Source organism: Macaca thibetana, chromosome 13 (assembly GCF_024542745.1).
Source record: "Macaca thibetana thibetana isolate TM-01 chromosome 13, ASM2454274v1, whole genome shotgun sequence".
In the NCBI taxonomy this organism is placed as follows: domain Eukaryota; kingdom Metazoa; phylum Chordata; class Mammalia; order Primates; family Cercopithecidae; genus Macaca; species Macaca thibetana.
The window spans coordinates 80,431,288-80,456,747 of NC_065590.1; the positions used below are offsets into that span (position 1 = coordinate 80,431,288).

Consider the following 25,460-nt stretch of genomic DNA (forward strand, 5'->3'; position numbering starts at 1 on the left):
GAATTACTTTTGTTATTATTATTTGATCTGAGGTTTAAAGAGTCATCAGGTTTTGTTCTTTTTTTGTGTGTATGGTAGTTCTTAGTAGCCCTTAGCCTTGAAATTACACATCACCTGGATTAATGGAAACATAATAGTTGTGATGTGTAAAATCTGCCATTTCTCTGGATTCCAGTTATAGAAAAGATGAGTTAAAGAATTAAGAAGTTTAGGCTGGGTTCAGTGGCTCATGCCTATAATCCCAGCACTTTGGGAGGCCGAGGTGGGCAGATCATTTGAGGTCAGGAGTTCAAAACCAGCCTGGCCAACATGGTGAAACCCCATCTCTACTAAAAATAGAAAAAAGTAGCCAGGCTTGGTGGTGGGTCCCTGTAATCCCAGCTACTCGGGAGGCTGAGGCAGGAGAATTGCTTGATCCCAGGAGGCAGGGGTTTCAAGGAGCAGACATCATGCCATTGCACTCCAGCCTGGGCAACAGAGTGAGACTCCGTCTCAGAAGGAAGGAAGGAAGGAAGGAAGGAAGGAAGGAAGGAAGGAAAGAAAGAAAGAGAAAGAAAGAAAAGAAATAAGAAGTATATTGAAAACCCTTCCAGACAAATACTGGCATAACTTCATCTGGAAATACAGTTTTCAATTGCAAGCTGGTGTAAGATGGAGAAGGAGTTTCATTGCTTGTTTGAGAATCCTTCCTCTTGAGTATGGAGGGAAGAAAATGGCCAATAAAAGTAGAACTCTGCGATTCAATGACCTAGGTAGAGGGAAGACATTATACTGATCCAAAGTCTTTGAAAATGACCAGGAGGGTCTGGCAGTAGAGTCTGGTTGTAAAATTACATATGCAACTTTGTAGTTGTGGTTCAGAGAGCCAGTGATTTGCCTTACTCCTTACAGAGATGGAAGTTCCAGAGTTTCTGACTTTTGTCTTCTCAAAAGCCCTGATGAGGCAGAACAAAGAAAAGCATAGAGCTGTCCAAACCTCTAGTGCTGAAACTTATAATAGGTATAGTTCTTACAGTAAACGAGGAAAATTAAAGTAGGATTTACCATAACATGAAGAGTATGCCAAACAACAAAGAGAACTTCTGTAAAATAAAGATATTTATTTGGAAGTAGAGCATTGCAATGGAAATACACGTGCCATAGTAAACTATGTGCATATTCTAGGAGGTAATGGAAGACGAAGGTTTTTAAAGGGAAAAATGAAGATTACATGATTAGTTTGAAATAATTTTCCTTGGCTACAAAGATCAATAACAGTATGAGGTTAGACAGGCCATTTCTGAGCAGATGTCCTTTGTGCAAGATTGTGGTTTTGCAGTCTTTGTGATAGTTTTTATCAGGCATACAAGTATGAGAGCCCTCTCTTCATGGCCTGTCTTCAAACCCAGCTCTATTTGTCAGGGTTTTTAAATTTATTTATTTTTTAAATTTTTAAATTTTTTTTTTAATTAGTGACGCCATTTTGATTCTGACAACTTTCACAAGAAACAGCCCTAAGGGTGAGGACTAATCTTGTGTCTGGAGTTCTTTATTCACCTAATAAATCTTGTGATCTTATTTAACTCTTTAGGTAGATTCCTGCAGAAGAATAGGACCCCTTGCCTAACAGTCAGCATGGACAGGTGGTATTCACACTATAAAGTGCCATCTGTGGCTTGCTCTGTTGAGGAAATGTACTCACATTAGGCTCTGTAGACCCACGCTGGGAGAATAGCCCACATGCTCTGTGCGGGTCTCTCAGCCTAGTTCCTGGACTAGCCTGGCCAAAGATTTAGCCCTCTGAGCAATGTGATGACCAGGAGGTACCAGCCATGCAGCCCTCAGGTAAATTTAGTACTTCTTTGTCCTTGGTCTTGTTTTGTTAAGGTCTTCAGCTCATTCCTATCATCTTTATCTCATGTAAACTCTTTAAAATAAGTTTCTCATAATGCATATTTTTTTCTTAATCATTCTGCGATTTTTTTTTTCTCCAGCAGGTATAGATTTGATATGGAGAAGATTCTTCTTTATTCAGCACTGTCAAATAAACACTCATTGAGAACCTAGTAAGTCAACATGGCAAGACCTCGTCTGTATATTTTAAAAATCAGACAGGTGTGGTGGTGCATGCCTGTGGTCCCAGCTACTCCGGAGGCTGAGGTAGGAAAATGGCCTGAGCCCAGGAGGTCAAGGCTGCAGTGACCCATGATTGTACTGCTGCATTCTAGCCTGGGGTGACACAGCAAGACACTGTCTTTAAAAAAAAAAAAAGACAAGGTCACATATTGATCAGTTGTCCAAAACGTTGTGACCCGAGGCTCACAGAAACCTAGCCTTATGTTTCCCCTAGAAGCGATGGTTCAACATTCAATAATTCAGGGTTCACAGTGACGTTATAGAGCCTAACTTTCAAGAATAACAAGAACCAACTCTACGTGTGTATGTATACTCACACTTTTATTTTATTTTATTTTATTTTATTTTTTGTGACAGAGTCTCACTCACCCAGGTTGGAGTAAAATTGCATGACCTCGACTTACTGCAACCTCCGCCTCCCAGGTTCAAGTGATTCTCAGCCTCCCGAGTAGCTGGGATTATAGGCGTGTGCCCCACAACTGGCTAATTTCTGTATTTTTAGTAGAGATGGAGTTTCGCCTTGTTGGCCAGGCTGGTCTTAAACTCCTAACCTCAAGTGATCCACCCACCTCGGCCTCCCAAAGTGCTGGGATTACAGGCATGAGCCGCCGAGCCCAGCCTACATACACTGTTATACACACATGCAAGTATGACTATTTCTCTATTTCTGTGCATGTGTGCGTGGCAGTACCTGCAGTTTCAGCCATGTGTCTGGGTACTGTCTAGTCCACGTTTGTAAGCACCTTCTCCAAAGTGCAAAGCCTGGCTTGTGTTACTGTCCATATGTTTACTTATTTGCTCAATCAATTTGCTTATTAGCTCCATTGGCCAGCTTCCCATCTGCTCCAGTAGCCTCTGCTGTCAGTCACCTTTGCACCCTACCCCACCTTGCCTCTGGATGTTGGGTGCCAATCACCCGCGACACCTCTACGTAGCACTCCCCTCGACACCCTGCTTCTTTATTATGTATGTATGTATGTATGTATGTATGTATGTATGTATGTATATATGTATTTGAGATGGAGTCTTATTCTGTTGCCCAGGCTAGAGTGCAGTGTCATGATCCAGGCTCACTGCAACCTCCGCCTCCCAGGTTCAAGTGATTCTCCTGCCTCAGCCTCTCAAGTAGCTGGGATTACAGGCGCCCACCACCAACGCCTGGCTAATTTTTGTATTTTTAGTAGAGACGGAGTTTCACCATGTTGGCCAGGCTGGTCTCGAACTCCTGACCTCAAGTGATCCACTCACCTTGGTCAATTTTTCTGACTTCCAAGTAAAACAATCTACCTGTATTACTTTTTAAGAATTAATAGACTTTATTTTTTGGAACAGTTTTAGATTTATAGAAAAGTTAAGCACAAATTACAGAAGGCTCCCATACCCCTCCCCACACACATACACACTGAATTTCCTCTATTCTTAACATTGTGCATTAGTATGGTACCACAACCTTTTTTTGAGACAGGGTCTTGCTCTGTCACCCAGGCTGGAGTGCATTGATGTCATTACAGATCACTGCAGCCTCGACCACCTGGGCTGAAGCAGTCCTCCCATCTTAGCCTACAGAGTAACTGGGACTATAGGTGTGCACCACCACAGTCACTTAATTCTAAAAAAAATTGTTTTTGATAGAGATGGAGGCCTCACTATGTTGCCCAGGCTGGTCTTGTACTCTTGGCCTCAAGTGATCCTTCCATCTTAGCCTCACGAAGTGCTGGAATTACAGGCATGAGCCACCCTGCCTGGCTATTACAAATAAATGTTGATACATTGCTATTAACTAAAGTTTATAGTTTACAGTAAGGTTTACTCTTTGTGTTGTATAGTTCCTTGGGTTTTGACAAATCCCTAATGTCATATATCCACCATTAATGTATCAATATAAAATAGTTTCACTGTCCCCCAAGCTTCACCTATTCATCCCTTCCCTTTGCATCCCCTGCCCTACCCCCACAATCCTTGGCAGCTGCTGGTCTTTTTATTGTCTCTATAGTTTTGCTTTTTCCAAAATGGCATATAGTTGAAGTCATATAGTATATAGCCTTTTCAGACTGGCTTCTTTCACTTAGCAGTGTGCTTTTAAGGTTTCTTCATGTCTTTTTATGGCTTCATAACTGAATAATATTTCATTGTATGGATATAACACAGTTTGTGTATCCATCCATCTACTGAAGGACATCTTGGTTGCTTCCAGTTTTGGGAGATTCTGAATAAAGCTCTTAAAAACATTCATGTTCAAGCTTTTGTGAGACGTAAGTTTTCTTACCCACTCAGTTGAGTAAATACCTAGGAGTGCAACTGTTGGATGTACAGTAAGATTCTGTTCAGTTTTGTCTTCCTAATTTTCTTCCAAAATGGCTGTAGCGTTTTGCACTCCCACTAGCAGTGAATGAGAGTTCCTGTTACTCCACATCTTCATCAGCATTTGGTATTGTAAGTTCTTCGTATTATACTCATTCCAATAGGTGTGCAGTGATATCTTATTATCTCAATCTGTAATTCTCTAATGATATATGATGTTGAGCATCTTTTCATATAATTATTCATCATCCATATGTCTTGTTTGTTGAGGTGTCTGTTCAGGTTTTTTGCCCATTTTTAAATTAGGGTTGTTTGCTTTCTTTGTTGAGTTTTAGGAGTTTTTTAGATTTAGATATAAGTCCTTTATCAGATACATTTTGAAAATTTTTTTTCTAGTTTGTGGCTTGTCTTTTCATTCTCTTAAGTGTCATAGACCAAGGAGAAGATTTTAATTTTAATAATGTCCATCTTATCAATGTTCCTTTCATGGTTCATGCATTTAGTGTTGTATCTAAAAACTCATTGTCAAGCCCAAAGTCACCTAGATTTTCTTCTATGTAACCTTCTAGTTTTATAGTTTTGCATTTATATTTATGTCTATGATCCATTTTGAGTTGATTTTTGTGAAAGGTGTAAGGTCAATGTCTCAATTCATTGTTTTTGCATTATGTATGTCCAATAGCTTTGTTGAAAACCTATCCATTCTCTACTTAATTGCCTTCGCTCCTTTTTAAAGATCAGTTGCCTTGTTAAAGATCTGTTGTCTTTTTCTGGGCTTTCTATTCTGTTCCATTGATCGATTTGTCTATTCTTTCACCAATAGCATACTGTCTTGATTAAAGTAGCTTTACAGTAAGTCTTGAAGTTGGGTGGTGTCTACCTTTAGATAGTCTTCAGTATTTTGTTGACTATTCTGGGTCTTTTGCCTTTCCACATAAATTTTAGAATCAGTTTGCTGATATCCACAGAATAACTTGCTGGTAAATTAATAGGGATTGTGTTGAATCTATAGATCAAACTGGGAAGAATTGACATCTTAACAGTATTGAGGCCAGGTGCGGTGGCTCATGCCTGTAATCCCAGCACTTTGGGAGGCTGAGGCAGGAGGATCACCTGAGGTCAGGAATTCGAGACCAGCCTGGCCAGTATGGTGAAACTCTGTCTCTACTGAAAATACAAAAATTAGCCAGGCGTGGTGGCAGGTGCCTGTAATCCCAGCTACTCGGGAGGCTGAGGCAGGAGAATCGCTTGAACTGGGGAGGTGGAGGTTGCAGTGAGCCGAGATTGCACCACTGCACTACAACCTGGGTGAAGAGTGAGACTCCGTCTCAAAAAAAACTGTATTGAGTCTTCTTGTCCATAAACATAGAATATCCATTTATTTGGATAATCTTTTATATCTTTCATTGGAGTTTTATAGCTTTTCTCATATAGATCCTGTACATATTTTGTTAGATTTATACCTAAGTATTTCTCTTTTTTCTTTTCATTTTTTCTCTTTTGGTGCTAATGTAAATGATACTGTGTTTTAAGTTTCAAATTCCAATTGTTCATTGCTGGTATATAGGAAAGCAACTGACTTTTGTACATTAACCTTGTATCTTGAAGCCTTATTATAGTCAGTTATTCCTGGAGTCTTTTTGTTGATTCTTTGGGATTTTCTACACAGACACTCATGTCATTTGCAAACAAACATTTTTTATTTCTCCTTTTCCAATCTGTATCTTTTATTTCCTTTTCTTGCCTTGTTGCATTAGCTAGTACATCCAGTATGACGTTGAATGGGAATGGTGAAGAACATCCTTGATCTTAGAGGGAAAGCATCTGATATCTCACTATCATTTATGATGTTAGCTGGAGATTTATTTTCTTTTTCTTTATCTTTTTGTTTTTTTCTTTTGAGATGGGAGCTTCCTTCTTGTTGCCCAGGCTGGAGTGCAATGACGCAATCTCGGCTCACTGCAACCTCCGTCTCCTGGGTTCAAGCAATTCTCATGCTTCAGCTTCCTGAGTAGCTGGGATTACAGGCACCCACCACCACACCCAGCTAATTTTTTGTATTTTTAGTTGAGACAGGGTTTCACCATGCTGGTCAGGCTGGTCTCGAACTCCTGACCTCAGGTGATCCACCCATCTTGGCCTCCCAAAGTGCTGGGATTAGAGGCGTGAGCCAATGGGTCTGGCCTAGCTGTAGATTTTTATAGATGTTATTTATCAAATTTGGGAAGGTCCCTTCTATTTCTAGCTTGCTGAGAGTTTTTGATCATGAATGGTGTTAGGTTTTGTCAAATGCTTTTTCTGCTTCTACTGATAAGATCATATAATGTAGCATGTTGATGTGATGATTACATTAAATAATTAATTTTTGAACCGGACTTGCATACCTAGAATAAATCCCACATTGTTGTAGTGTATAATTCTTTTTATACACTGTTGGGTTCAACTTACCATTTTGTTGAGGATTTTTGCATCTATCTTCATGAGAGATATTGGTCTATAGTCTTTCTTATAACCTTTATCTGGTTTTGGAATTAGGGTAATGATGGCCTCACAGAATGAATTAGGAAGTATTCCCTCTCTTTCTATTTTCTGGAAAAGATTGTAGGAAAATGTTATTATTTCTTCCTTGAATGTTTGGTAGAATTCACCAGTAAAGCCATCTGGACCTGGTGTTTTCATTTTTGAAAGATTATTAGCTATTGATTCAATTTATTTAATAGATTTAGGCCTGTTCAGATTATCATTTATTTTATTTTATTCACTTTACTTTTTTGAGATGGGGGGTCTCAGTCTGTTCCCCAGGCTGGAGTGCAGTGGCATGATCACTGCTCATTGCAGCCTCCACCACCTAGGCTCAAGCAGTTCTCCCACCTCAGCTTCTCAAGTAGCTGGGATTACAGGCATGCACCATCATGCCCAGCTAGTTTTTGTATTTTTTACAGAGACGGGGTCTCACTCTGTTGCCCAGGCTGGTCTCAAACTCCAGGGTTTAAGCTATCCTCCCACCTTGGCCTTTCAAATTGTTGGGATTACAGGCATGAGCCACTGCATCCAGCCAGACTATCTATTCCTTTTTAAAAATTTTTGAAAATATGTGTTTAAAATTTTAAAAATAGAGATGATGTCCCACTATGTTGCCCAGGCTGGTCTCAAACTCTTGGGCTTAAGTGATCCTCCCACCTCAGCCTCCCCAAGTGCTGGAATTTTAGGCATGAGCCACCAGGCCTTGCCTCTATTTCTTTTTGTGTGAGTTTTAGTAGTTTGTGTCTTTCAAGTAACTGGTCCATTTCATTTAAGCTGTCAGATTTATGAGCACAGAATTTTTCATAAAATTCCTTTATTATCCTTTTAATGTTCTTAGGATTAGAAGTGATTGCCCCCTCTTTTGTCTCTGATATTAGTGATTTATGTTTCTTCACTCTCTCTCTCTTTTGTTTTTTTTATTTGCCTGGCTCTCAATTGTATTGCTCTTTTTGAAGAATCAGCTTTTGGTTTTATTGATTTTCTCTATTGATTTCCTATTTTCAATTTCATTGATATCTTCTCTAATTTTTATTATTTCTTTCCTTCTGCTTTCTTTAGGCTCACACTGCTCTTCTTTCTCTATTTTCTTAAGCTGAAAGCTTAGATTATTGATGTTAGATCTTTCTTCCTTCCTGGTATATAACTTTAATACTATAAATTTCCCTGTAAGCACTGCTTTTACCACATCCCATAAATTTTGGTGTTTTATTTTCATTTAGTTCAAAATATTTTAAAATTTCTCTTGAGACTTCGACTCACATGTTATTTAAAAACGTGGTGTTTTGTTTTGTTTCGTTTTTTTGAGATGGAGTCTTGCTCTGTTACAGGCTCACGCCTGTAATCCCAGCACTTTGGGAGGCCGAGGCGGGTGGATCACCTGAAGTTAGGAGTTTGAGAACATGGTGAAACCCCGTCTCTACTGAAAATACAAAAATTAGCCGGGCGTGGTAGCACGTGCCTGTAGTCCCAGCTACTCAGGAGGCTGAGGCTGGAGAATCACTTGAACCCGGGAGGCAGAGATTGCAGTGAGCCAAGATCATGCCACTGCACTCCAGCCTAGGTGACAGAGCGAAACTCCATGTAAAAACAAAAAAGAAAAGAAAAGAGGTCCAGCCCCAAACCAAAATTTTCATTCGTATGTTGGGAGGTCGGGAGGATGCTCTCCTATGCAGAATATGGAGGACTGTGTCCAGCATGTCCCTCTGGAGGGGCCATACCATCAGCTAGCGGCATTTCCAGGCCCACCACTGCAGCAACTCTAGCTCACAATGTCTCCTAAAGCTCACTTAACAAGCTCAGAGTAAGTTTTGGGGGCGTGGGTGACATGCCAGAACGGACTGGCTAAGGTGACAACTCAAGCAAAGACCAGACAGGAAGGTGTGAGTAACAACTATGGAGCAGTCTTCTTTTTACAGAAACTGAAAAAATAAATAGAACATCTTTAACAGTTTAAGAAAATAAAATTAAATTAAATTAAAAAGCAGATGTGGCATTTAGCACAATGCCTACCAGCCAGCAAGTGCTCAGTAAATGTCCACTATGAGATCCATGATGATGCTGAGAAAAGGCATCTCCACCTACTGTGGCCGCCTTCAGAGGGAGTCTACCAGAGAAGAAGGGAGTGTCCTCAGCACCCACATTTTCCAGTGTTTATCTCCCTGCACCCCAGACACTCCACTAATCCTGCTTCCAGGCAAATAGGTGGCCTGTGGTACGCTGAATATGGACCAGAGGCCTGGCACCTCTGCGCCTGTCTCACGCTGAACTTCCTGGCTGGAATTCCCTTCCCTACTCTTCTCCAGCCAGTCACCGAGACCCGGTTTAAAGGTTGCCTTCCTTCCAGAGTGGGCACAGTGGCTCATGCCTGTAATCCCAGCACTTTGGGAGGCTGAGGGAGGCAGATCACTTGAGGTCAGGAGTTGGAGATAAGCCTGGACAACATGGCAAAAAAAACCCCTTCTCTACTAAAAACACAAAAATTAGCTGGGTGTGGTGGTGTGTGTCTTTAGTTCTAGCTACTTGGGAGGCTGAGGCAGGAGAATCGCTTGAACCCAGAAGGTGAAGTTTCCAGTGAGCAGAGATCACGCCATTGCACTCCAGCCTGGGTGACAGAGCAAAGCTCTGTATCATAAATAAATAAATAAATAAATAAATAAATAAATAAATAAAGCCTTCTCTGCAGTGGTTTCCATAGTAAGAATGCTCCTGTTGTATTTAATTTTTTACTCTTTTTCTCATTGAAAAGGAATACAGGCCTTCAGTTTCAGCTCTGACATGTTAAGAGCTAGGAAACCAGCACTCCCATTCTCACAGGAGAAAAGTTGAACACAGGAAAATTAGCTTTTTAAAAGATCATCAGGGCTGGACGCAGTGACTCACGCCTGTAATCCCAGCTCTTTGGGGGGCCGAGGCAGGTGGATCACTTGAGGTCAGAAGTTTGAGACCAGCCTGACCAACATGGTGAAACCCTACCTCCACTAAAAATACAAAAGTTAGCCAGGCATAGTGGCATGTACCTGTAGTCCCAGATACTTGGGAGGCTGAGGCAGGAGGGTCACTTGTGCCTGGGAGGTGGAGGTCGCAGTAAGCAGAGATTGTGCCGTTGCACTCCAGCCTGGGCAACAAAAGCGAAACTCCATCTCAAAAAAATTAAAAAAATAAAAATAAAGATCATCAGAGGATTGAGGTCATAGGGCAAACCACCACCTTGAAATATGGAGATGCGGTGACGACAGAATCACAGCTGAGAGCTGCCTACCTGAAGGAGAAGCCACGGGAGCACTGAGTCAGGAATGGACTAACAGCTGGAGGCTGAGCTGAGACTAACTTGAGAATTAAAAACTGCTTGGGGCCCAGTGTTGGTCGGGGGCCCACACTTTCATGGATTTTACTTCCAGGAGCCCCACAAGGTTCTCATAGTGTATTTTTATTAACTGCTTGTCACGCATTTATAATACATTTTCACACCAGTTTTGATGGTATTCTGTTTATTGCCTCATCATATAACATCAGGATGTGCATGCATTCGTGTGTGTGTATGTGTGGCTTAACTACATGGGTTTCCCTCCCTCCCTCCTTTCTTCCTTTCTTCCTTTCTTTCTTTCCTTCTTTCCTTCCTTCTTTTTCTTTTTTTTTTTTTTTTTGGACAGAGTCTCACTCTGTTGCCCAGGCTGGAGTGCAGTGGCACAATCTCAGCTCACTGCAGGCTCTGCCTCCCTGGTTCAAGGGATTCTCATGCCTTAACCTCCCAAGTAGCTAGCATAACAGGCACCTGCCACCATGCCCGGCTAATTCTTGTATTTTTAGTAGAGATGAGGTTTCACCATGTTGTCCAGGCTGGTCTCCAACTCCTGACCTCAGGTGACCTGCCCCTCTCAGCCTCCCAAAGTACTGGGATTACAGCTGTGAGTCACCTTGCCTGGCCTATTTTTCTTATACAGCAAGAAGCCTGGAGCTAGGCGGTTACTGATGTCTCTTGAGCTGCTCCAGGATGCCATAGATGTGTTTCTGGTATTTGGCTCTACCATCTTTAGTTCGTTCCCTTTATTCTCAAGCCTGTTGCCTCCCGGTTGCAAAAGGGCTGCAATAATTTTCTGTTCTGCAAACTTTTTCTATGGTGAAAATAGACAGATAATTAACTTTTTTAAAGCATGATTGAGCAAAGTTTGGCTGTTATTGATTGTTTAGAATTTTTTTTTCTCACCTTTACCTGGTTATGTTGATATCAGGTAAATTGTTTAGTATTGTTTTTAAATTTGGGAAAATTTAAGCACCATTTAGAACAAATAAGTTTTGAACAGTTCTGGTGGCAGAATATTTTCCTTAGTGCAGTTCCTAAATATGAGTTTCAAGTCAAATAGACTGTGTGAGGAAGCGTCACAATATATTAGGCTGAGAGGCGCCCTGAGTCGACACAGTGTAAGGGCTGCAGTTGGGACAGTAACCTCCAAGTGTCAGCAGGCAGCTGGGCTTTCAAACTCTCCTCCTGTGTGGTGGCTCATGCCTGTAATCCCAGCACTTTGGGAGGCTGAGGCGGGTGGATCACTTGAGGTCAGGAGTTTGAGATTAGTCTGGCCAACATGGTGAAACCCCGTCTCTACTAAAAATACAAAAATTAGCTGGAAATTGCTTGAACCTGGGAGGTAGAGTTTGCAGTGAGCTGAGATTGTGCCACTGCACTCCAGCCTGGGCAACAGTGTGAAACTGCATCTCAAACAAACAAACAAACAAACAACAACAACAAAACTGTCCTCCCGGAGCCACACCCATACCCCACGACCACCCAAATACTCATGCTAGCAGCCAGGCCCCGGACCCCACATCTTCAACAGATGTGCCTGTCCTTCATTTCACTCTCTGCTCTCCACTTCACTGACTGTACAAACGCGGGACAAACAGTACTGCAGGCTTCGTTTTCCACTGGAACACATTTGAGGTGTTTGGGGACAACCCCTCCTTGGACCATCTAGAAGCTACTCTGGGAGTGGGTCCTGGCTGTCTTCTGGTCTGATACACATCTCAGTCTCTACTCTGAAGAACATTAAGTCCAAGGTCAGTTTTACCCAGCTATGTCCAACCTTCCAGCCAAAGGGGAGGGAGTCGGTTATTAGGTCACCCTCTGGCATCCTGGGGCAGAAGGACAGGTCTCTCCTTGCTGAGAAGCTGCCCACCAGGCTGAGGTTGGTGCCAACTCTAGCTCCACCTGAAAAGAAATGCTGGGGCTTTGTCTAGCACCATTCGGGATGGGGTTGCTGATTGTAAGGAGTGTTTTCAGAGGAAAAGATCAGTGCTCTCTTCAGTACTGCCCCTGCTGCTCCTGTGGAGACAGTGCTCGGGTCCAAATAACATGAACAGCCAACACGGTGTGCAGATTTCTGTGTACTGGGCTCCGTTCTTCGCACTTCCTATATAACTTAACATGGACCAGGAGGACACAGGCAGAGAGGATGAGCCATGTGCCTGGGATGAGTGAACACTGGAGACAGGATTTGAACCCACACACTCTGGCTTCAGAGTTCCTAAACGTTGCCCCGAAGACCTGAACAGAACAGGGACCTGTTTTCTTTCTTCTTCTTCTTCTTTTTTTTTTTTGAGATCGAGTCTTGCTCTGTCGCCCAGACTGGAATGCAATGGTGCGATCTCGGCTCACTGCAACCTCCACCTCCCGGGTTCAGGCGATTCTCCTGCCTCAGCCTCCCGAGTACTAGCTGGGATTTTAGGCGTGCATTACCATGCCCGGCTGATTTTTGTATTTTTAGTAGAGATGGGATTTCACCATGTTGGCCAAGCTGCTCTTGAACTCCCGACCTCAGGTAATTCTCCTGCCTCGGGCTTCCAAAGTCCTGGGATTACAGGCGTGAGCCACCACGCCCAGCCATGGGACCTGTTTTCACCATGACAAGAGAAGGGTTCTCACCAGCTTGCCAGTGAGATGTGAGAGTTGATGGAGTTGATGCTGGGATTCCCCAGCAAGTGTTCCCAGTGGTTTACAGTGTCCACAATGTGCTTAAGTCCACATAAGTCCTAATCCCTGCCCAGAGGGCAGATTCTGCACAAGGAAGGAATTGCCCCTGGGGCCAGAATCCTACAAGGACCTTAGGTGTGCCCCTCATCCCTTTAGCTTGGAGGATGGGGGCCTGGGGAATAAAACGAACATCCAACTTGGTGATGATCACTTGCAGAGGATCAAGTGGGCATGTAGGTCAGACTCTAGACCCAGAACAGCTTGTAGACTATCCATGAGGGACAGTGGTCAAGAGAAGCCACAAGGACATATGACATGGGACATTGACCTTCAAAGGCCATTTGACCTAGTCAAAGGCTGAACAGAAGGAAAGAAGAGAAGAAAGGAAAGTAATATTTGCTGAGCATTTCTGAAGATCCGGGGCCTGGCTGCTGGAAACGTTTCATTTTCATTTCATGACATGAGTTTAATCATTCTCCTCAGAGTCTTTGTTATTCTCATAAAGTCCTGGGTTTAAGAACAACCCCAGGTATTATTTCAGGCAGATAGATGCCTGGGAGAACCCAGCTTGCTAGTACATCAAAATTTGCTCACGGTAAATAAAATTCAGGTTAGCGGCCTTTAAATGTTGTCTTTTTAAAATTACATTTTATTGATTTCTTTTTATTATAGGAGTAGCACACATTTGCTGTGGAAAAAATAATTAAAAAAAAAAGCATCCACAATTTCACTATTCAGAAAGAATCACAGTAAATATTTTGGGATATATCTCTCCAACATTTTTAGCACAATTTTTTTTCACAAAAAATGAATATTAAAAATGGCTTTCAGCTAGGCGCAGTGGTTCACGCCTGTAATCCTAGCAGTTTGGGAGGCCTAGGCAGGTGGATCACCTGAGGTCAGGAGTTCGAAACCAGCCTGGGCAACATGGTGAAACCCCGTCTCTACTAACAATACAAAAATTAGGGCGATGGGCACCATGGTTGTTGGCGAGGTGGCCACTGTGGTGGAGGAGCTGGTCTCGGGGTGCAGCAGGTGTCCGACTTCGTGGAGCAGTTCCGCTCCTATTCAGAGAGTGAGAAGCAATGGAAGGCCCGCATGGAATTCATCCTGTGCCACCTGCCCAACTACCGTAACCCACCCAACGGCGGTGGCCGCCTGGACCAGCTGCTGTCCCTTCTTCATGGTCTGGGCCAACCACCTTTTCATGGGCTGCAGTTACAATAAAGACCTTTTAGACAAGGTGATGGGAATGGCTGATGGGATGGAAGTGGAAGACTTGCCACAATTTACTACCAGAAGTGAATTAATGAAAAAGCATCAAAGGTAAGCCAGAAGATTTACCACATTTTCATCATCAGCTACAGGATTAGAAAGGAAGCTGGGATGAATGAGACACAGGCCACAGCGGCTCTCTTAAGACTCCTGGTATTACTAACATAAAGAGGCAATCTGTCTAGATTGGCTTTTTTACCTTCTCATTTTTCCAGTGGTTATCACTGCAAAAGTATGTATGGATAGTTATGTATTTATAAATCATGCACTCTAAGATGAGTTCATCAACATTGTAAAAGCCCTCTTTTTCTATTTTCAGTTTTTTTTTTTTTTTCCCTTAATGACAAGGTCTCACTCTGTCGCCCAGGTGGGAGTACAAAGGTGCAGTATTGGCTCATTGCAGCCTCGACCTCCTGGGCTCATATTTTCAGTTTTTAAGTTCAGAATTTTTGCTTAAAATGCCTTTTTGGGCTGGGCGCAGTGGCTCATGTCTGTAATCCCAGCACTTTGGGAGACTGAGGTGGGCGAATCACCTGAGGTCAGGAGTTCGAGACCAGCCTGGCCAACATGGTGAAACTCTTGTCTCTACTAAAAATACAAAAAAAAAAAAAAAAAAAAAAAAAAAAAATTAGCTGGGCATGGTGGCACACACAATTAGAGACAAAATAAAAATAAATTAAAAAAAGAAAGATTTTTCAGGATATCCTTTTTTTTTCAGATAGGGTCTCTCTCTGTCCCCCAGGAGGTTTAATATATTTCGCATGTTAGAGAGAGGCTATATCTTTGGGGTGCTATAATGAAGGTGTTCATTTTTGCTACACTAAGAAGGTGTAAAAGGGATGTGTCTGGCTATAGAAAGTTGTGTTATATGTCTTCAGAATTTTGTTTGTCTGCAAAAATACTTGTGTGTAACAGACATTTCTTAATTATCCAGTCCTTAATTTTCCTTGCGAAATAGAAGTTCATTACTTTGGTTAAAAGTTATAATTATTATACATGGTTGAGACTATTCTAGGAGCAGTAGCAAAAGAGAAATACAACTGTGAATGTGCTTTTGTTTTTAAAGGAAAAAGAGGCCTGGCCTGGTGGGTCACGCCTGTAATCCCAGCACTTCGAGAGGCCGAGGAAGGTGGATCATGAGGTCAGGAGTTCGAGATGAGCCTGACCAATGTGGTCTTTACTAAAAATACAAAAATTAGCTGGGCGTGGTGGTGCGTGCCTGTAATCTCAGCAACTCAGGAGGCTGAGTCAGGAGAATGGCTTGAACCCTGGAGGTGGAGGTTGCAGTCAGTCGAGATCACTCCACTGCACTCCAGCCTGGGTTACAGAGCGAGACTCCATCTCAAATAAATAAATAAATAAATAAAAATTTTTTAAAAAGGAAAAAGAGTAGTTTTTCCTAAAGCAGCAATTCCCAAACTTTTTGGTCTCGGGACCCTTTACATACAGAGAAAATTTATAGAGGATACCAAAGAGATTTTGCTTATATGAGTTACATCTATTAATAATCCCCACAGAGGCTGGGCACCATGGCTCATGCCTGTAACCCCAGCACTTTGGGGGGCTGAGGCAGGAGGATCACTTGAGCCAAGGAGTTCAATACCAGCCTGGGCAACATAGTGAGATCCCGTCTCTATAATAATCATAATCACCAGCATCATCCCCACACAGAAAATTAAAATAAAAAAATTTTAAAATCTATTTGAAGTAAGCAATGATGGAATCGTTGCATGTTAACATATTTTTATGAAAAATAACTATATTCTCCAAAAAATGAGAAGAGCAGCATTATTGTCTATTTGTAAATCTCTTTAATGTCTAGCTGAATAGAAGACAGCTGGGTTCCCATAGCTGCTTCTGTCCTCAGTCTCTTGCCATTTCACATGTCATGTAGCTTCACTCTACGCTCATGAGAAAATGAGAAGGGAGAAATCATGTCTTAGTGTGATTATGAAAATAGTTTTGGCTTCAAAACTGAAAAACCCCCTGAAAGGGTCTTGCAGACTTCTTGGGGGTCCCCAGACCACACTCACAGAACTTGTGTCTTAAAGTGTCAGTTTGTTTCAGAATATAAAAGACCATAACGAAGGACAAAATTCAGAAAGTGATTTTTATTTGCCTTAATATACAACAGCTGAGTCTGAAAAGAGCTTATATGAATATATAAGATATGTTAGCATATGAAATATGTTTAAAATTTGACAAAATTCATTGTTTTCTCAGTTTTGCTTGCTTAATGTATTAATTAATGCCTTCACATACAATTTTAAAAAAGGTAATTACTTTATTTTTCTTTTGGAGACAGAGTCTCACTCTCTCACCCAGGCTGGAGTGCAGTGGTGTGATCGCAGCTCACTGCAACCTCCGCCTCCCTGGTTCAAGTGATTCCACTGCCTCAGCCTCCTGAGTAGCTGGGATTACAGGCGCGCACCAACAGCCCAGCTAATTTTTTTGTATTTTCGGTGGAGATGGGGTTTCACCATGTTGCCCAGGCTAGTCTAGAACTGCTGAGCTCAGACAATCTGCCCGCCTTGACCTTCCAAAGTGCTAGGATTACAGGCATGAGCCACCATGCCTGGCCTAAAAAAGGTAATTCTTTATCTCCGTGAAATCTGCCTGCATATAAGGGATTCTGTCAGTATAATTTCCCGCACTCTATTTTGACTTTCTTATGTCCTTGATTATGTAAACATAAGAAAAAAAAAACCAAAGTTTTCTCATAAAAGCACTAAGATTCTTTACAATTTTTTTACAGTTATGTTGCCTTCCGTATTTATTTTTAAATATTTTGTTGTCATTTTGATTAAAGAGATAACCAAGTATCATTTCCCAGTCACTCATGATTCTATCTTAATCATGCACCCAAATCTCCTCTGACAACTCTCGATATTTTGCCTTCAGATATTAGACACAAAATTTAAAAAAAAAAAGGATTTTTCAGGATATCTTTTTTTTTTTTTTTTTTTTGAGAGGGTCTCTCTCTGTCCCCCAGGCTGGAGTGCAGTGGTGGTGTGATCTTGGCTCACTGCAGCCTCGACCTCCTGGGCTCAAGTGATCCTCTCGTCTCAGCCTCTTAAGTAGCTGGGATTACAGGCACGCATCACTGCGCCTGGCTAATTCTTGCATTTATTTTGTAGAGGTGGGGCCTTGCTATGTTGTCCAGGTTGGTCTCAAACTCCTGGGCTCGAGCAATCTGCCTGCCTCAGCCTCCCAAAGTGCTGGAATTACAGGCATGAGATGAGGCACTGTGCCCACCATTTTTTTTTTTTTTTTTTTTTTTTTTGAGACAGAGTCTCACTCTGTCACCCAGGCTGAAGTACAATGGTGTCATCTTGGCTCACTGCAACCTCTGCCTCCCAGGTTCAAGCAATTCTCCTGCCTCAGCCTCCCAAGTAACTGCGATTACAGGCATCTGCCACCACCCAGCTAATTTTTTGCATTTTTAGTAGAGATGAGGTTTTGCCATGTTGGCCAGGCTGGTCTTGAACTCCTGACCTCAGGTGATCCATCTGCCTCGGCCTCCCAAAGTGCTGGGATTACAGGCATGAGCCACCGCACCTGGCCCCACCTTTTTGTTTCTTTGTTTTGACATGGTCTTGCTCTGTTGTCCAGGTTGGAGTGCAGTTAGTACAACCGCAGCTCACTATAGCCTCAATCTCCCAGGCTCAAGTGATCCTCCCCACTCAGCCTCCCAAAGTGCTAGGATTGCAGGCATGAGCCACCATGCCTAGCCTAAAGATACCTTTTATACCTAAAACTATCTTTGAGATTTCCCAGAGGGCACCCTGGAAAGTCAGAAAATTTGTCTGGTTTTCTGCCTATAAAAAGAGAGGTGCTAAAAATAATTAAGTTTGATGTGTTACTATTCTGAGTTGCCGGGAAATGTATAAATATTTCAGAAACTGGTATTCTTTATGGGGAAGTTTCTGGAAATGTTTCAATGTCCTCATTATCTATAATATGCTTTTATCAGCTGGGTACAGTGGCTTGCACCTGTCGTCCCAGCTACTCAGGAGACTGAGGTTGAGGATGGCTTGAGCCCAGGAGCTCGAGGCTACAGTGATCCATGATCATGCCACTGCACTCTAGCCTGGTGACAGAAGGAGGCCCTGTAGCTAAAATAAATAAATAAATAAACAGAAAAATAAATGCCTTTATCCTCAGGGAAGAAACACTGACAAAAACTCTTGTGAAACAATTATATACTATATTTCAATAGAGAATTCTACTCTCCTCCATTCTGACTTTATTGGTAAAGTAATAAGTTTGCCATAGCCATTAAGAATCTGCCATTTACAAATAGGTTTTCTTTTGTTTTGATGATTATCTGAAGGGTCAGCTATACACTATAGGCCAGAGTCCATGTCTCTTAAGAAAGGATAGACACAAAGTCTGTGGAAATGAACTGTACCAGGTGTTTTAACCTACTGCTATTTCACTTATTTTTATTTTTATTTTTTTTGAGATGTTGTCTCGCTCTGTCACCCAAGCTGGAATTCAGTGGTGTGATCTCGGCTCACTGCAAGCTCTGCCTCCCAAGTTCACACCATTCTCCTGCCTCAGCCTCCCAAGTAGGTGGGACTACAGGCACTCACCACCAAACCTGTCTAATTTTTGTGTTTTTTAGTAGAGACAGGGTTTCACCATGTTGACCAGGTTGGTCTCAAACTCCTGACCTCATGTGATCCAACCACTTTGGCCTCCCAAAGTGCTCGGATTACAGGCATGAGACACCACGCCGGGCTCCTATTGCTATTTCAAAGAGTAGACTCTTGAGCAACGACTGAGCTGAGACCCCTTAGAAAACTTTGCAACTTTACTTAAAAAGGCAATGCTCACAAAACTCTCCCAGGAAAACTAGCCACTACCTACCTTATGCCTTATTTAGGATCGCAGCCTTAGTGGTGGTATGGAAGGTCACCTAAGGTCTGACCAGGAGGCTTAACAAGCTTTGGAACCTTAAGTAAAAAGGGATTCATTCAAAGTTATATGTACTATTGATGAAATGTAGTAGAACATTTTGGGGAGGTTGGCTTTTTAATTTCAGGGAAAGAAGGAATATAAGCTTTTAAAAAGTTCAGCCAGGTGTGGTGGCTCATGCCTATAATTCCAGCACTTTGGGTGGCCAAGGCAGAAGGATTGTTTGAACCTAGGAGTTTGAGAACAGCCTAGGCAACATAGTGAGACCCTGTCTCAACAAAATATACAAAAATTAGCCAGATGTGGCGGTGAGTGCCTGTAGTCCCAGCTACTTGGGAGGCTGAGGTGGGAGCGTTGCTTGAGCCTGGGAAGTTGAGACTGCAGTGAGCCATGATCACGCCACTTCACTCCAACCTGGCAGACACAGTAAGACCTAATAAATCAACAAATTAATTAATGAATTCACTCTTTGATTCACAATGAAAACTTAAAGACAGAAGTTAATTTTCTGGCCTTAGATGCTAATACTATATGGCTCTGGATTTGCAAAACAGACTGAAAGAGGCTTATATGATTAATTAACACTCTTGTTGCACCCATGTAAATAATTAGCACATATCTAGTGAGACTGGTGTTTTGTGTATTGCCATCAAGAAAAATCTTGGAGATTGTTATGATCAAAAAGAGGGCAAGGGAAGTCAGGAAAATTGTAGAAAATTTTTTACTGGGCCAAAAGATTACTGGGTATCTGTTGCTATGTTTAGTTTACCCTAAAGCTCCCTCCTTACATATTTTAAGTTCTCCATAGATAGTAAACTCTAGCCAAACTGGATGTGTAGAGACTGTAACCTACTTGTGTGCCAATCGCAGAGTTTCAGCCAATCACAGGTGGCCAACTATTCAAACCATGCTCAAACAAGGCAAACGTTGAGCTGTAACCAATAGGCAGTTTCTGTGCCTCACTTTCATTTTCCGTACATCACTTTCCATTTTTCATCCATAAATATGGCAGCCCTGGAGTCTCTCTGAACCTATTCTTGTTTGGGGAGGCTCATGATTAGTGAATCATTCTTTGCTCAGTTAAATGCTATTCAATTTAATTTGTCTTCAGTTTTTATTTAACATTCTTTTTATTTATTTATTTTTTTTTTGACAGAGTCTCGCTCTGTTGCCAGGCTGGAGTGCAGTGGCGTGATCTCAGCTCACTGCAACCTCTGCCTCCTGGGTTCAAGCGATTCTTGTCCCTTAACCTCCCAAGTAGCTGGGATTACAGGTACACACCACCACACGCAGCTAATTTTTTCGTATTTTTAGTAGAGACGGGGTTTCACCATGTTGGCCAGGATGGTCTCAATCTCCTGCCTTGGTCTTGATCTGCCTGCCTTGGTCTCCCAAAGTGCTGGGATTACAGGCATGAGCCACTGTGCCTGGCCTCTTCAATACTCTTATGGGTTAAATTGTGTCACTCCCCAAAGTGACATATGTTGAAGTCCTAACCTCAGTACTGTGAATGTGACCTTATTTGGAAATAGGGTCTTTGCAGATTTAATCAAGTTAAGATGAGGTCATTAGAATGAGCCTTTATCCAATATGACTGATGTCCTAATAAGTGGGAAATCCGGACATGGGGAGAATGCCATGTGACTATGAAGGCAGAGACTGCAGTGATGCATCTACAAGCCATTGAAAGCCAAGGATTGCCAGAAACCAGCAGGAGCCAGAAGAGGCAAGGAAGGAGGCTTCCCTGGAGCCTAGAGCGAGCCAGGCCCTACCAACACCTTGATTTTGCACTTCTAGCCTCCAAAATTTTGAGACAAATTTCTGTTGTTTGAAACACCCAGTCCAGGTAAGGTGGCTCATGCCTATAATCCCAGCACTTTAGGAGGCTGAAGTAGGAGGATGTCTTGAGCCCAGGGGTTTGAGACCAGCCTGGGCAACATAGTGAGACCCTGTCTCTACAAAAAATACTAAACAAATAACCCATTCTGTGTTGTGATTCTCAGACCTAGGAATTGAATACTTACCTTTTCTGTGGAAAGGAAGGCTTAGACTTTACTGGGTTATCTGATTCTATATGGTCTGTACCTTTCATTGTCTGTGATTGCAAATTATTCCAGCTTATAAACATATAAATACATTTTCCATTAAAGATGCAATTCATTTCATTCAATGAAAGAGGCCATCTCTTAGTAATTCATTTCTGCATTCCTGGTCATCTACATATGTGTGTGTTTGTTGGATTCTCCTTGGAAACAGTTTTTATATTTTACTGGTTCTCTCAGTAATTAATGAGTTAAATAAAATCTTTAAGATGTGTTCATTCTGTATGAGTCATGATTTTACCTTTCTGAAAAAAAATTAGCAATAGGTATAGAGAGTCAAGGGATATTATTGTTATTATTATTATATATTTTTTGAGACGGAGTCTCACTCTGTCACCAGTCTGGAGTGCAATGGCGCAATCTCGGCTCACTGCAACCTCCAACTCCTGGGTTCAAGCGATTCTCCTGCCTCAGCCTCCCTGAGTAGCTGGGACAACAGGCACGAATCACCACGCCCGGCTAATTTTTGTATTTTTAGTAGAGACAGTGTTTCACTATGTTGGCCAGGCTGGTCTCGAACTCCTGACCTCATGATCCACTCGCCTCAGCCTCCCAAAGTTCTGGGATTACAGGTGTGAGCCACCACACCCAGCCAAGGGATATTGTTTTGAAACGTCTGCTCCAATTTCTCGGTTCTTTCCCAGGTCAGTTAACCAGGGCATTCTCCATTCACTGCCCCATAAAAGAGATGAATATGGCTGGGCATGGTCTAGTTGTGCCCCTGGGGAGAGCAGAAAGAACTTAGGCATAATCAATAGATTCGGCAGAATATGAGTCTGGGCAAGTGCTCATGCTTGGCGCCAGATAGACTTCTAGGTGTGGGTGGATGAGAGCGAGAGCAGGAGTGAGGAGCATGCAGCACAGCTCATGTGGATACCAAAGCGAGGGTGCCCTGCGCCTTTCCCCAGTCCAAGCCCAACTGTGGGGGTGGGACAATAGACTGTCTCATCACAATGAGTCAATTTACAGCAGAGGGTGTCTCTCTCTCTCTCTCTTTTTTTTTAGAGACAGGGTCTCACTCTGTCACCCAGGTTGGAGTGCAGCATTGCCATCATAGCTCACTGCAGCCTTGAACTCCTGGGCTCAAGCGATCCTCCCACCTCAGCCTCCCAAGTAGCTGGGAGTATAGCCACCGCTGCTGGCCTTAGTCTTCTATTGTCTTTCCTTTTCCTTTTGGTCTGGTAGGTTCCTCAGCTTTTTCCTTTATCTAGATTAGTGGCTCATTCATACTCAAGAGTAAATGACTGTACTTTTTAAACTGCTATAATATTTTGAGGGGCAGGTAAGAGGAGTCAAAGCCTTAGCCCTAAAGAGCTTGTGTTACTTCAAACATCAGTCACATAGGGGAGGGGACAGAGGATCACTTGAACCTGGGAGGCAGAGGTTGCAGTGAGCCAAGATTGCACCACTGCACTCCAGCCTAGGCTACAGAGTGAGACTTTGACTCAAAAAATAAAGATAAAAGAGAAACACTGTATTGGAAGAGCCCAGGAAGTTGAGCAGCCAAGGAGCTGGGACCCCGTAGATTTAGAAACATAAACCTCAAATCTGGGATGGTGATTGGAGCCAGAGGGGTGGGCTTGGGGATTATCTGAAGAGTCTTCGCTGAAGCCAGGGGAGAGTGGAGGAGTGAGGCGAGAGCGATAAAGGAAGAAGCTTGGGACATGCATGGGTGGAGGCAGGAGGCGGGCGTTGGAGGAAGGGGAGGCTGAGGTCTACTATGTGCCAGGCACATAGTGAAGGCAGAGGCCAGGAGGAGAAGCCCTGGCTTTAGACTTGGGCCGTTGGGAACTTGAACCCAGATGCTTACTATGAGCCTCCGTTGCCTTGTCTGCAAGAAGTCCAATGCAGAAGGGAGACAGAGGTGTGAGGGACTGAACAAGAGCCCTGGGTGAGTGGAAAGGGAGGGATTGAGGGCACAGGAGGAGTATGGGGGTGCCACAGGAAGGAGAAAATAGCAGACTCAGCAAGGCAGGGAGGATGCCTCCCAGCGTAAGACTTAGAGTGGCTGGGGGATCTGCCTGTCACTCAGGCTTCAGAAGCCCACGAGGCCGCTTCCATTGTACACAAGCACTGGCTCCTGGAGTTCAGAGAGGAGGGCATTTGTGGCACTGTTGTGAGCTGTTGATTCAAAGGTCAACCTCATCCTGGCCTTCCAGGACCTGACCCAGTTGGGGTCTGTGTGGGTTTCACAGTGGGCCATGGAGATGCCAGTGTGCTGTGGCCATCTGTGAGGGGCAAGTCCTCACTTGGGAAAGGCTCTCAAGCTCCCTGAGCTCCCATTTACCTATCTGTAAAATGGGTCAGTCCCACCAGTCTACCTCCCAGGGTGCCGCTGAGGCGGCATGCCAGAGCCTTTTGGAAACAGAAAGAATTCTACAATCTCAGAGATGGTGACTGACACCAAGCGTATCTCCTATGTGAAACAGGTTTTCCTCCCTGGCTGCTTCTCAGGAGAGTCTGCAGGAAATGATTTTGAAGTGCTTTGATCTCCTTTGCAGAAAGACACTGAATCCATTCAATATGTCATGGCACATTAGCCCTTCTGCTTTGGAACCGAGGATGACCAATTTTATTCAATAGCTGGTGACAACCTTTTGGAATTGCCTAAAACTGCTGAGCCTCATGAAGTCCTGGCTCCTACACTGGCCTGAGTATTGTTTCTGCTTCTATCCCCACAGAGGACCCTGAAATAGGCCCGGGCTCCCTGTGAAGGTGATTTGGGGGCCGGCCCCCTGCTTACGCCGTCGTGTTCCTCGCTTGGTACCAGGGTGCCCATTCTTGGCAGTTTTTCCTGTGACTTGGGTCTGCTGGCCATGCTCAAGTCCCAGTTCTGCCTTGTGGCTACTCCGCCTCTCTGAGGAACAGGAATAATTCTTGTTGCTACCACTTACTGGGTGCTGGCACATTCCCCACATTGGTAAGGTCAACGCTCACAATGCCCCAGTGAGGAGGTCTCTCATCTCCATCTTCCAGACCAGGTAACTGAGGCTTAGAGGGAACGAGCGCCTTGCCCGGGTCACTGAGCTACTGTGTCAGAACTGGGGTTCACACCTGGGGCTGTCCCATGCTAGGTCTGTGTTCTTTCCACTGTTATTACCTTCTATGAAAGTTGGGGATCCTACTAACTTTACAGGAGTGTCATGAGCAATAGGTGAGTGCTGAAACACAGAAGGTGGGCATGGTGGCACGCACCTGTGGTCCCAGCTTCTCAGGAGGCTGAGGTGGGAGGATCACCTGAGCCCAGGAGGTGAAGGCTGCAGTGAGCTGAGATTGCACCACTGCACTCCAGCCTGGATGACAGAGTGAGACTCTGCCTCAAAATAAACAGAAAAGAAACCTAGAAGGCTCACATATATATACATGTATATCCTGTCTTCAGGTGGAAAAGTGGGGAGGACAGAAAGAACTCTTTCTCCATTTGCTGCTTCTTTTTTAAATTAAATTAAATATAATTTTTTTGAGACAAAGTCTCGCTCTGTCGCCCAGGCTGGAGTGCAATGGTATGATCTTGGCTCACTGCAACCTCCGCCTCCTAGGTTCAAGTGATTCTCCTGTCTCAACCTCCTGAATAGCTGGGATTACAGGCATGTGCCACCACACCCAGCAAATTTTCGTATTTTTAGTAGAGATGGGGTTTCACCATGTTGGTCAGGTTGGTCTTGAACTCCTGACCTCAAGTGATCCACCTGCCTCAGCCTCACAAAGTACTGGGATTACAGGTGTGAGCCACCGTGCCCGGCCCTTTTGCTGCTTCTTAATTGCCTTTAGCTCAAAAGTCGTTATATCAAAGAGACATATCCCGGGGCGACACATTCTGGATTCCCCCAGTGGTGTTGGGCCTCTCCTCCTCTTTACCTCGCTCACTGCCTTTGCCCTCACTACCACCCCACTGCACCAACTGCACACAGGTCAGAGCCACACAGGAGTCACATCCTTGAGATGTGTTGCCCTGAAGAATAGGGGAACAAGGCTGGGCATGATGGCTCATGCCCATAATTGCAGTGCTGTGGGAGGCAGAGGTAAGAGGGTTGCTTGAGATCAGGATTTTGAGACCAGCTTGGGCAATATGGCAAAACCCCATCTCTATTAATAAAAAAATATTTAAAATTACCCAGGCATGGTGGTATGTGCCTGTAGTCCCAGCTACTGAGGAGGCTGAGGTGGGAGGATCCCTTGACATGGGAGGATTACTTGAGGCTGCAGTGAGCCATGATTGTGCCACTGCACTCCAGCCTGGGAGACAGAGTGAGATCCCA

At 43.4% G+C, this 25,460-nt stretch overlaps 1 protein-coding gene and 1 pseudogene across 1 annotated transcript in view; one reads left to right on the forward strand and one right to left on the reverse strand.

Annotated features, from left to right (window-relative positions):
* MAPRE3 (microtubule associated protein RP/EB family member 3) overlaps window positions 1-25,460 on the reverse strand; it is a 420,985-nt gene that overhangs the window by 197,890 nt on the left and 197,635 nt on the right. The gene's annotated exons all lie outside the window — the stretch shown is intronic.
* LOC126934427 (CDKN2AIP N-terminal-like protein) lies at window positions 13,884-14,234 on the forward strand (annotated as a pseudogene).